This window comes from Eleginops maclovinus, chromosome 3 (assembly GCF_036324505.1).
Source record: "Eleginops maclovinus isolate JMC-PN-2008 ecotype Puerto Natales chromosome 3, JC_Emac_rtc_rv5, whole genome shotgun sequence".
Lineage (NCBI taxonomy): Eukaryota > Metazoa > Chordata > Actinopteri > Perciformes > Eleginopidae > Eleginops > Eleginops maclovinus.
The window spans coordinates 22757798-22771185 of NC_086351.1; positions in this window are offsets into that span (position 1 = coordinate 22757798).

Genomic DNA, 13388 nt, shown 5'->3' on the forward strand with positions numbered 1-13388 from the left:
ATTTCGATATTAGATTGGGTTGATTCCCTTTTCGTACATGTAACCAGTTGTTGTAACAGAATACATTTTTAAAGTAACCTTCCCAACCCTGGATGCTGACCAGCAGGCTGATGACAGGGACAGAAGCCAGTGACTGATGATGCTCTGGTGTTTTAAATGCAAAGTAAACACATGCTATAACTCTCTGTTCCCTTCATGTTCCAACAGGTGGCTCCCCATGTCCACTAAATGTGCTGCTGAGAGCCACAGTGCGTTGGTCCCACCTCCTGCAGACACACATCTGGCGTTAGGGTCAGGGACTAAGACATAATGAGCGTCTTTTGAAATCCTTTAACCTTATCTTACGTGTGAATATAAATGCTTGTTGCACAGAGACAGACATCTCAGGTCAGCGGTCCGGCAAAATAATAAGTCTTCAGACAGGTCAGTGTGTCAGATAACATCTAAATGAACCAGTCATCAGAAATGGTAAGTTATAAAAAAAGAACTACAGAGTGTAATTCTATGTTCATATAGGTTTAATAGTCTGCCATTATAGTTGATCATTTATATTGTGTATTGTATTCTATAGCTATACATCTCTCCCCAGTGTCAATACAATTACTGTAAGTGTTTCACTCTTGTGTTTCAGTGTTTGTCAGCGGGCAAAATAATACAACATTTGACCAAAATGTAAAAAATCTTCACTAAGGCTCTGCTTTCTATGTGTCCTATAGCTCTGGGGACTCTACATGTAATGTTACTTTCAAAATAGTTAGTTTTTTATCTTAGGTCTTAGATGGACAGAAACAAGGGAACAAGATACACACATACAGAAACACCCAGAGGTGCTGCAATAAGGGCTGAAGTCCCCCATGTCCTGACACCACATTAATATCTATTGTGAAATGTTAAAAGTAATGGAGGAAAATAATGATGATGACGTGGGCCGCTTATTTGCTGTGCTGAATTAAAAATAGGACAGTCATTCATGAATTGAATTACATTCAATTACATTTTGGTAGAGAATTGAATAATAAAGTTGGGAGCAGTTATCAAGGCATGACATTACTAAAGTGTCACATGGTGTATTAAAGCATTAGATCCATGCAAATGCAATCCTTCCAGAATAACACACACCAGACAACAAATCCTTGTTTAAAAAAACTAAACAAATTAAACATTTATTTTTATATGTTAATTAGTATTATCATTAGTTTTGTTATTCTATTTTTATTGTCTCTATTTTTTTAATTTGGCATTATTACATTACTACTGTTCACCTCTGTCCATGCTTTTAATAATAATAATAATAATAATAGATCTTTTTTTCTTTTCATATATCAAAATGCTTACTTTCTTATTTTTTAAATTATATTTATTAATGTTAACTTATGTTATTGGTATTTTCTACTGACTGAGGCATTAATTCTTATCAATTATTGTTAATCTATGTCTTATTAGCTATTATTAACCTACTAAGGCACCCTGGAAAAGGAAATAAGGGGTAGCAGAGAAAGAAAAACAAAATGTAAAGACACAAAACAAACAAGGTTAAATAACTGGTTGGCCCATGTCCCAGCCCAGAAACAATTCAACTTTATTTTTTATATTTCCTTCATAAAAAAAACCCCTCCCTCTACGTCTTCTTGCACACACACTCACAAAACCCTACACAGTAGTCCGCCCTGCTCCCTCATTTACACACACACCAGACTCGTTCCCTTCTTTATTGCTGTTTTGCTTTGTCGTGTCATGCTAATCCTTTAAGACACCCAGAGTGTGAAGCTCCGTCTCAACACCTACCATGTCTCGCTTCATGAAATTAAAAAACCTCTTAAAGGCTGCAGCCGCGGAATGTGGACACAGTTCACACACTCTTATCCTCTCGACCCAATCAGCAGTGACCGAGCTACCAGGACCCTGCAGTGTCTCCAACACACACACACACACACACACACACACACACACACACACACACACACACACACACACACACACACACACACACACACACACACACACACACACACACACACACACACACACACACACACACACACACACACACACACACACACACGCACACACACCCCCTCACACACCACAAGAGTGTGTGGGGCCTGCAGGCTGACGTCAGGCGTGGAGTCTGTTGGTTAATCGTTTAATGAGTGGAAAAGATGTCAGGCTGCTAAAAATGGATGACGATTACACATGCAAGTATGACAGATACCCCAAGAGCACTAACAAGAGGGGGGGGGGCTACACTTAAAGGGAGTGAAGGAGCATCATAAGTCACAGAAACAGTGTGTGGCAGGATGGAGTGGAGCAAGGTTGAACAAGGAGACAGGCACAATTAACTGAAAATACATTTGGTTTCAAACATGACTGCTACATGTTTTATGACATACAACGACACGGTAAACAGATCAGACAAAAACTAACATAGAATCAGGACAAGCTGAAACCAATGAAGTACAGGTGTACAACAGGTCGGGTGATTTCAGTGCTGATAAGGTGGAGAAAATATTACACTGCAAAAACTGAAACGTTGACTTTAATTAAGGCGCTAAGGACATTCATAAGGGTGAACAGCTCAAACTGTTTATGAAAAAACATCAAAAAGTAAGATTGATAGCAAGACTTGTGTATAAGACTGCAGCTTGTTTCAAAACCTTATGTTTCACCTTATAATTATATAGATATAAATGTAGAAAACACTGAAATCACACTCAGATGTGAAGCATAACAAGCCTTGAGGGGATGGTCTCAGCTGACTGAATTTGGATATTATTTTCTAGTGGCAGACTCCATGCTCACTGGAACTGGGTATTTTTGTTTAAAGGCCCCTATTATGCAAAATGCACTCTTTGATGTCTTTTATACATAGGCTAAATATGTGTCCCCGGTGTGTAAGGAGACTCAAAAAGTGTCAGAAAATACAACACTCTCTCGTTTCCTCCTTACCCACATCTCTAAAAACGGGGGTACAAACGAGCTGTTCAAGATTTGGGACATATTATGGACTTTAATCACGGCAGCGTTTAGCTGAGTTTCTCCGGTAGAAACTTCTCTCTTCAGACAGAGAGATCATGATGCTCCAAAGGGCCGTGGCCAGCTTCAGCTCAGCTCTAACTTAAAGCGACAGTCACAGAATCAGCACTTCAGGAACAGGGCTGCAATAGAGGGGTATGAGTCATGCTACAATGGGTGATCTGTTTGGTATTTTGAGCAAAACTCTTCACAAACAGGCTTTGTAGAATTGGCCCTACAATATATTGTTCAAATATATCATAATAGGAGACCTTTAAAGAGGCCATATTCTGCTCCTTTTCAGGTTCATATTTGTATTGTGTGCTTCTACTGTGACATGTCTCCATGCTTTAATGTTCAACAAGCTCTTTATTTTTCTCATACTGCCTGCGCTGCAACATTATTTCTTCACCCTCTGTCTGAAACCAGAACCCGTTCTGTTCTGTCTGGTTAGAGAGAAGAAGAAGAGGAAGAAGGAACCCTTAATGGTCCAACAGAGGGTAAATGTACATTCTGCATTTGACCCATCCTAGTGTTAGGAGCAGTGGGCTGCCATGTGTACAGCGCCTGGGCAGCAGTGTAGGAAGCGGTGCCTTGCTTATGGACACATCGGTAGCAATTGGTCTTTTGGGGAATTGAACCGGTGACCTACCTGTTCCCTACGGACTTCGCCACCACAGCAGCTGGCTGGCTCTGTTGTTATTGGTCAACTGCTAAGAGATGTCCCGCCTCTTAACCTATGATGTACAAAGCGTTGGAGCACTAGCTAATAGAAGTGCAAGTTTTACATAGTGAAGTCACTATGTCATGGAAGTAAACAAAGGAGTCCAATGGAGGCGTTTCAGGCAGAGGGTGTGGCTCGAACTTTTGGATCTTAGCCTTTACAGACCATTTACGTGCAAAAAAACTATAAAACACACAACAAGGAAGGGAAAACCCCAAATAGCATAATAGGGCCTCTTTAATTATAGATGGAAAACAATTAGCGATACATGCTACACTGAAAAAAGGGGAAAGTGGGGTTGTTCAATTTACAAATATAGAGTTAATATATGAGACACAATTTATTAATCTTTCCATCTAAATATCAATCAACCATGTAGAACTATTTTAATCTTGAGGGATGTACATTCTATAAGTCTCAGTCATGTTAAGAAATAAGAAAAATGTACCTTAATCTCTATTACTCCGCCCACTGAGCACATACGTCAGCAGCTTGCTCTGCAGCCGATTATACAGCTTCTAATTATTATTGGCAAATATGTTATTCGCAGATCAAAATGGTCCACTCAAAAACCTACTTTAATCGTTTTGTGATTGAACTTGAACAATATGGCACTTTAATGGACAACATGAAAAGCAGAAAAAAAAGGCAAAAACATTTAACATTTTATTTGATTTCTTAAAGGATGACATTTGGACTCCATGGTGCGTAAAAAATGTATGTTATTGTTTTCTATGGCAATTGTGTTTAAGCTCTCTACAAAGTAATAGTTGGGCTATAAAATATTTATTTATTGAAACACCAGATGGTATATAACCAAAATTATGTGAACAGCCCTGTTTTTGTTTAATAGCTTGACTACACTGAAAAGCTAGAGGGCTTTTAATTTAAAACGGATACATCAGGTCAGACACGAGCAGATCAGACAACAAAGAGGCTTCAAAGTAATGAAAACTGACCAAATGTGCTTGTAAAACACAGAACACCATTGCATGTAGTTTAAACAAACATTCATGTTGGTTACGCCGGTATGTATTCCCTGTTACTTTTCCCTCTCGTTTCTCTAACCCAGGTGTGCTGCGTTGCTGCAACGAAGTTCAGACAAGGTGCACCTGGAGGAAGAGGTTAAAAGCTCCAGTTCATTGAAGGGAGAGGCCTCTGCGCATGGGGACTGCTGTTGCTCAGTCTCTCATCCTAGGATGTAAATTTGAACATTTCACGTTCATGTTGATTGTAATAATTCCTAAGGATTTGATGATTTTAAAGGTGTCTTATGTGTTGTATTTTGCCACCTTTAGGGTGGGGCGTAACACATTACATGTCACTTGTGAGACGCTTTTATCCAAAGCGACTTGCATACATTCTATACTGTGGACAATCCCCGCAGGAGCAATTTTGGTTGTAAAGTGTCTTGCCCAGGGACACAACGACATGCTGACTGCAGTGGGACTGGAACCAGCCTCCAATATTAAAAGGCTAAAATGAACATTAAAAAGTAATGTTGGTTAAACATAGGGTAAATGATATACCTAACATTAAAGGAAATATTCAAATGAACATAAAAATGTCATGTTCATTTGACATAAAATACTTGTGTGTATTTAACATAATGGAATAGTTTCAAATAGACATGATTTAGTGTACCGTCACACCAAATGAAGTAAAACAAAGAGGGAGCGGTTTCTGTTTGAACTGTTTTTCTATTTCTCTTGTGTCTGGTCATCACGTCAAGTCTTGCTATGGCGTGCCCTCTGTCTGCTGTGGTAGACGACGCTGTTTCAATAAAGGTTAGGGGGTTTTCTTTGAACCAAAACCCTTTCATTTGAGTTCTATTTTGACAAACCAGACAGGATAAAGACTCTGCCACCCCCTCTCTGCTCTCTGGGTCAGTGTGGCAGGCTCAGTGCGCTCAGCACCGTGGCACTGCGTCACACAGATGATGGGGATCTGACTGTGCACACACCCTGCTTCCATTTGGGGGTAATAGAGGCAATTTCTTAAAACAAACACGGAAAAGAAAATGAGGTCCCATTAGGAGGAGGTCTTTGGTTTGTGACAAAAGAAAATGACAGGGTGGGTGGAACATGCTCCTGCTCTGTCTGGGGCTGACTCCCCCCTTTCTGAGGGGGAGTTAAACTTTGTGTCACCACAGAGCGGTGACTGAGCCCCTCTGAGGTCAGACAGCAGGAGAAATGATGCTCTGACACACTAACAGGATCATCACACACCACACACACGTCTGTCGGAGGCCTTTTTGGAGTCCTTGTCTACTGCAGAGGGGTGTGTGTGTGTGTGTGGCACTGTCCCCCACCCATCAGGATACGTACACTATGTTGTAGATTTGAAACAACATCCCATAGCATTTCATTTTATAACATTCTGTCACCCTTAGCAGCCTATTATACATTTTAAACACCTAATGATATAGTATATTGGATGGTAAGATAAGGTAAGATAAGTACTTTATTAATCTCAAACTGGAAAAAAAAACAACAAGGCATTGCATAAGTTAAAAATTAAAAAGTAGAAATAAACAATTCTAATATATAAACATCTCAAAATAGAAATAAACCGGCATTAGAGAGTGAAATATATATATATATATATATATATTAGTACACCCCTCACATTTTTGTAAATATTGTATTATATCTTTTCATGGGACAACACTGAAGATATGATACTTTGATACAATGTAAAGTAGTCAGTGTACAGCTTGTATAACAGTGTAAATTTGCTGTGCCCTCAAAATAACTCAACGAATAGCCTTTAATGTCTAAACCGCTGGCGACAAAAGTGAGTACACCCCTAAGTGAAAATGACCAAATTGTGCCCAAAGTGTCAATATTTTGTGTGGCCACCATTATTTTCCAGAACTGCCTTAACTCTCTTGGGTATAGAGTTCACTAGAGCTTCACAGGTTGCCACTGGAATCCTCTTCCGCTAGTGGATGTTAGAGACCTTGCGCTCCTCCACCTTCTGTTTGAGGATGCCCCACAGATGCTCAATAGGGTTTAGGTCTGGAGACATGCTTGGCCAGTCCATCACCTTTACCCTCAGTTTCTTTAACAAGGCAGTGGTCATATTGGAGGTGTGTTTGGGGTCGTTATCATGTTGGAATACTGCCCTGCGGCCCAGTTTCTGAAGGGAGGGGATCATGCTCTGCTTCAGTATGTCACAGTACATGTTGGCATTCATGGTTCCCTCAATGAACTGAAGCTCCCTACAGCCGGCAGCACTCATGCAGCCCCAATGACACTCCCACCACCATGCTTGACTGTAGGCAAGACACACTGGTCTTCGTACTCCTCACATGGTCGCCGTCACACACGCTTGACACCATCTGAACCAAATAAGTTTATCGTGGTCTCATCAGACCACAGGACATGGTTCCACTAATCTGTGTCCTTAGTCTGCTTGTCTTCAACAAACTGTTTGCAGGCTTTCTTGTGCATCATCTTTAGAAGAGGCTTCTTTCTGGGACAACAGCCATGCAGACCAATTTGATACAGTGTGTGGTGTATGGTCTGAGCACTGACAGACTGATCCCCCACCCCTTTAACCTCTGCAGCAATGCTGGCAGCAGTCATACGTCTATTTTCAAGAGAAAACCTCTGGATATGACGCTGAGCACGTGCACTCAACTTCTTTAGTGGACCATGGCGAGGCCTGTTCTGAGTGGAACCTGTCCTGTTAAACCGCTGTATGGTCTTGCCCACCGTGCTGCAGCTCAGTTTCAAGGTGTTGGCAATCTTCTTATAGCCTAAGGCCATCTTTATGTAGAGCAACCATTCTTTTTTCAGATCCTCAGAGAGTTCTTTGCCATGAGGTGCCATGTTGAACTTCCAGTGACCAGTATGAGAGAGTGTCAGAGTGATAACACAACATTTAACACACCTGCTCCCCATTCACGCCTGAGACCTTGTAACACTAACGAGTCACATGACACTGGGGAGGAAAAATGGCTAATTAGGCACAATTTGGCCATTTTCACTTAGGGGTGTACTCACTTTTGTTGCCAGCGGTTTAGACATTAAAGGCTGTGTGTTGAGTTATTTTGAGGACACAGCAAATTTACACTGTTATACAAGCTGTACACTGACTACTTTACATTGTATCAAAGTGTCATATCTTCAGTGTTGTCCCATGAAAAGATATAATAACATATTTACAAAAATGTGAGGGGTGTACTCACTTTTGTGAGATACTGTATATATATATATATATATATACAGTGGGGCAAAAAAGTATTTAGTCAGCCACCAATTGTGCAAGTTCTCCCATTTAAAAAGATGAGAGAGGCCTGTAATTTTCATCATAGGTACACTTCAACTATGAGAGACAAAATGAGAAAAAGAAATCCAGGAAATCACATTGTAGGATTTTTAATGAATTAATTGGTAAATTCCTCAGTAAAATAAGTATTTGGTCACCTACAAACAAGCAAGATTTCTGGCTCTCACAGACCTGTAACTTCTTCTTTAAGAGGCTCCTCTGTCCTCCACTCGTTACCTGTATTAATGGCACCTTTTTGAACTCGTTATCAGTATAAAAGACACCTGTCCACAACCTCAAACAGTCATACTCCAAACTCCACTATGGCCAAGACCAAAGAGCTGTCAAAGGAGACCAGAGACAAAAATGTAGACCTGCACCAGGCTGGGAAAACTGAATCTGCAATAGGTAAGCAGCTTGGTGTGAAGAAATCAACTGTGGGAGCAATTATTAGAAAATGGAAGACATACAAGACCACTGCTAATCTCCCTCGATCTGGGGCTCCACGCAAGATCTCACCCCGTGGGGTCAAAATCATCACAAGAACGGTGAGCAAAAATCCCAGAACCACACGGGGGGACCTAGTGAATGACCTGCAGAGAGCTGGGACCAAAGTAACAGAGGCTACCATCAGTAACACACTACGCCGCCAGGGACTTAAATCCTGCAGTTCCAGACGTGTCCCCCTGCTTAAGCCAGTACATGTCCAGGCCCGTCTGAAGTTTGCTAGAGGGCATTTGGATGATCCAGAAGAGGATTGGGAGAATGTCATATGGTCAGATGAAACCAAAATCGAACTTTTTGGTAAAAACTCAACTCGTCGTGTTTGGAGGAGAAATAATGCAGAGTTGCATCCAAAGAACATCATACCTACTGTGAAGCATGGGGGTGGAAACATCATGCTTTGGGGCTGTTTTTCTGCAAAGGGACCAGGACGACTGATCCGTGTAAAGGAAAGAATGAATGGGGCCATGTATCGTGAGATTTTGAGTGAAAACCTCCTTCCATCATCAAGGGCACTGAAGATGAAGCGTGGCTGGGTCTTTCAGCATGACAATGATCCCAAACACACCGCCAGGGCAACGAAGGAGTGGCTTCGTAAGAAGCATTTCAAGGTCCTGGAGTGGCCTAGCCAGTCTCCAGATCTCAACCCCATAGAAAATCTTTGGAGGGAGTTGAAAGTCCGTGTTGACCAGCGACAGCCCCAAAACATCACTGCTTTAGAGGAGATCTGCATGGAGGAATGGGCCAAAATACCAGCAACAGTGTGTGAAAACCTTGTGAAGACTTACAGAAAACATTTGACCTCTGTCATTGCCAATAAAGGGTATATAACAAAGTATTGAGATGAACTTTTGTTATTGACCTAATACTTATTTTCCACAATCATTTGAAATAAATTCTTTAAAAATCCTACAATGTGATTTTCTGGATTTTTTTTTCTCATTCTGTCTCTCATAGTTGAGGTATACCTATGATAAAAATGACAGGCCTCTCTCATCTTTTTAAATGGGAGAACTTGCACAATTGGTGGCTGACTAAATACTTTTTTGCCCCACTGTATATATGGAGTAAATAAGTATTGTATCCCCTGCCAATTTAGTTAGTTTACCCACTTACAAAGAAATGAACATAATTTTTATGGTGAGTTTATTTTAACATTGAGAGACAGAATATTTTTAAAACATCCATAAATGTACGTTAAAAAATAAAATAAATTGATTTGCGTTTAATTGTGGGAAATAAGTATCTGATCCCCTTGCAACCAACAAGAATTCTGGCTCTCAAAGACCGGTTAAATAAGTCCTCTCGCTTTAAGGAATTACTCCTGATATCAACTCTTTACCTGGATAAAACACACCTGTCCACAGTCAATGAATCAGATTACAACATCTCCACCGAGGGCAATACCAGAGACAGGTCTGGGGATCATGGTGGAACTAATGTCTAAGAACATCAGGGACCAGATTGTAGACCGGCACAAGACTGGAATAGAAGACAAGACCACCAGCAAGCAGCTTGGTGAGGAAGAGACAACTGGTTTGATTATTAGAAGATGGAAGAAGCACAAAATGACCATCAATCGCCCACGGTCTGGAGCTCCACGATCTAAGATCTGGCCTCTTGGGGCATCAATGATCATGAGAAAAGTGAGGGGTCAGCCAAGAACTACACAAGAGGGACTTGTTAATGACCTGAAGTCAGCTAGGACCACCGTCACCAAGAAAACTATTGGTAACACACTGCGCTGTGGTGGATTAAAATCCTGCAGCATCCGCAAGGTCCCCTGCTCAAGAAGGCACATGTACAGGCCGTCTGAAGTCTTCCAGTGAAGGCATATGAGAAGGTGATGTGGTCATATGAGAACAACATCAAGATCTTTGGCATCAACTCGATATGTCGTGTTTGGAGGAAGAGAAATACTGCCTATGAACGCAAGAACACCATCCCCAGCATCAAGCATGGAGGTGGAAACATGATGCTGTGGGGGGGTTTCTCTGCTAAGGGGACAGGGCGGTTCACTGCATCGAGGGGAGGATGGAGGGGGCCATGTATCGTAGAATATTGGCTGATAACCTCCTTCTCCTAAGGCATGTTTTGCAAGGGGATCAAATACTTATTTCCCCCAATTAAATGCATAATTATTTATATCTTTGTTTTTTAATGTACATTTCTGGATTTAAAAAGAAATATTCTGTCTCTCACTGTGAAAATAAACCTACCATTAAAAAAGATAGACTGCTCAGTTCTTTGTAAGTGGGTAAACTAACTAAATTGGCAGGGGGTCAAATACTTATTTCCTCCACTGTATATATAATATAATATTATATATATATAAATGTACTTAACTTGAGTATTTTTAGTTTAGGCTATATACAAATATTGTACTTTTCACTGCACCTCCGTGTTTTTGGCTTATTTTAAGTTACTATAATCTTTTAAGAATATGTTCTGTTCTGAAGTGCCAAATTCAACCTTTGGATCCTCCTTCATACTCCAGCTCCGCCTCTAACATAGAGGGCAGAGTTGTCGGATTCAGGAGTTCCTCAAAGTGTTCCTTCCACCGTCCTAACACACTATCAGTTGAGGTCAACAGCGTCCCATCTTTATTGTACACAGCTTGGATGGTACCCTGCTTCTCTCTCCTGAGGTGTCGGACGGTTTTCCAGAACAACTTTGGTGCCGACCAAAAATCCTTCTCCATGGCTTCTCCGAACTTCTCCCACACCCGCTGCTTTGCCTCAGTCACGACTGAGGCTGCTGCCCTTCGGGCCTGTCGATACCTTGCAACTGCGTCAGGAGTACCCAGGGATAACATATCCCGGAAGGTCTCCTTCTTCAGTCGGACGGCTTCCCTGACCACCGGTGTCCACCACAAGGTTCGAGGGTTACCGCCCCTTGAGGCACCTAAGACATTGAGACCACAGCTCCCCGCCGCAGCTTCAGCAATAGAGGCTTTGAACACCACCCACTCTGGTTTAATGTCCCCAGCCTCCACAGGGATGCCTGAAAAGGTTCACATTTTAATAATAATAATAATAATACACAAGTAAAAAACATCTTATTGATATTTATTTTCTTTTGCATTTATTTACATTGCATTAAATATTGAGGTAATCCAAATGTATATTACTTTTATATTCTGATACATCAGATTTTACAGGTCATTGTAAAGAAATGACAACCCTCCCATGTGACACCCTTGACCTAATGAAAGGAGTCATTTGTATTTGAACATGACTTCATAAGATGCAATAATAGATTTGGGACTGTGGGAGCTCCAGAAACACTTTAAAGCAGTTTTATAAAAATGAAAAACCGAGGCTGGGATAAATCATCAATAATCTAATCATCACTGACTCCATATTCATGTTGGATAAACACAGCAGCCTGAAGGGGCCGCTGCAGAGCTTCAGACCCCTCAATTCTATTGGTATTGCTTCTAAAATTACCCAACTCCATCAGTAGCTAGACAATAAAGTGTATTTGTAGTGTTCTAACTCCACAGGTTCATGTCAGGGAAAAGCAAAGGATGCATTCACACCAACATCTCAGATTGGGGACACAGGGCAGTGTGAAGCTAGTCACACAGAGCCAGTTCCTTGCAGAGGCAGTGAATGGGGAGGACTGAAAGCACAGAAGAGCCACTGTCTCATGGCAGTAAGAAAGTTAGAATAATATATATGTTGGACGAGGGCCCACTCTCTAAAATGAGTTTACCCAGGGCAGTTGTATAAACTTCAGAGGGATCGCAGTGTCTCTTGGTGTCCCTCTAAGAACTCTAAATTGAATCGCTGCAATGAACGCAGGGAGATCGGGAACAATGAGCTACGTGAAATTAGATTTCCTCCACTGATCATGTTCCACGCTTTCACCTTCAAACAGCAGCTGTTTGTGACTTGGACCCAAGCAGGAGGGGAGGAAAAAGTGCTTGCGGTACGACATGATTTAATCAAGCTTTGAAATGTTAATAGTTCAAAATTTAAATATGATCCCTCTTCAAAATAAGCAGTACTGGGGAGGGGCATATTGTGATTGGAGGGGTTAATGTTTATCCTGCGTTGGGGCTCCGCTCTCCGCTTCAGAGAGCTTTTCTCTGGCAATGATGATCCAAAGCAGCTCAAATAAAGGGCTGCACGGTTCAGAAACACAGAGAGTTTCTGTCACCCTAAGTACTTCAGCAGCCAAGCCCCCCAAACAGCCTAGGAAAACATGGCAGCCCCTGCAGGGCCTGAGTCAACAGGCCTCCTTCCTCTGCTGGTGCCAGCAGCTGCTTTTCCAATCACAGGAAAACCAATCAGCAGCAGGCTCTACACACACACACACACACACACACACACACACACACACACACACACACACACACACACACACACACACACACACACACACACACACACACACACACACACACACACATTGATATATAGGGACACTATCAGTCTGTTAATATTATTCCTGAAGTGAATGATGCTGTTCGTTTGATGAGCATCTCTTAAAAGTTGATAAAGGGGCCCTATTATGCTTTTAATGGTTTTCCCTTTGACTGTAGAGTGCTTGAGAGGTTTTAGTGCATGTAAATGATCTGCAAAGGCTAAAATCCCTCCAGAGGGAATGCCTGAAACACCTCCATTGGACTCCCTTATTTACTTCCTGAGCTTACATATGTAACACTCACACTTCTATTGTCCAACTCTCCAACACATTGGACCCCCATAAGCTACGGGTCGGGCCAAGTGGTTGACCAATCACAACAGGGCTGGCCAGCTGACAAATCAGAGCAGAATGGGCTCTGGTTTCAGACAGAGGATGAAAAGATGTGATAGATAGGTAAGTACTTTATTGATCCAAATTTAGGATTTTTTTTTGTTGTTCA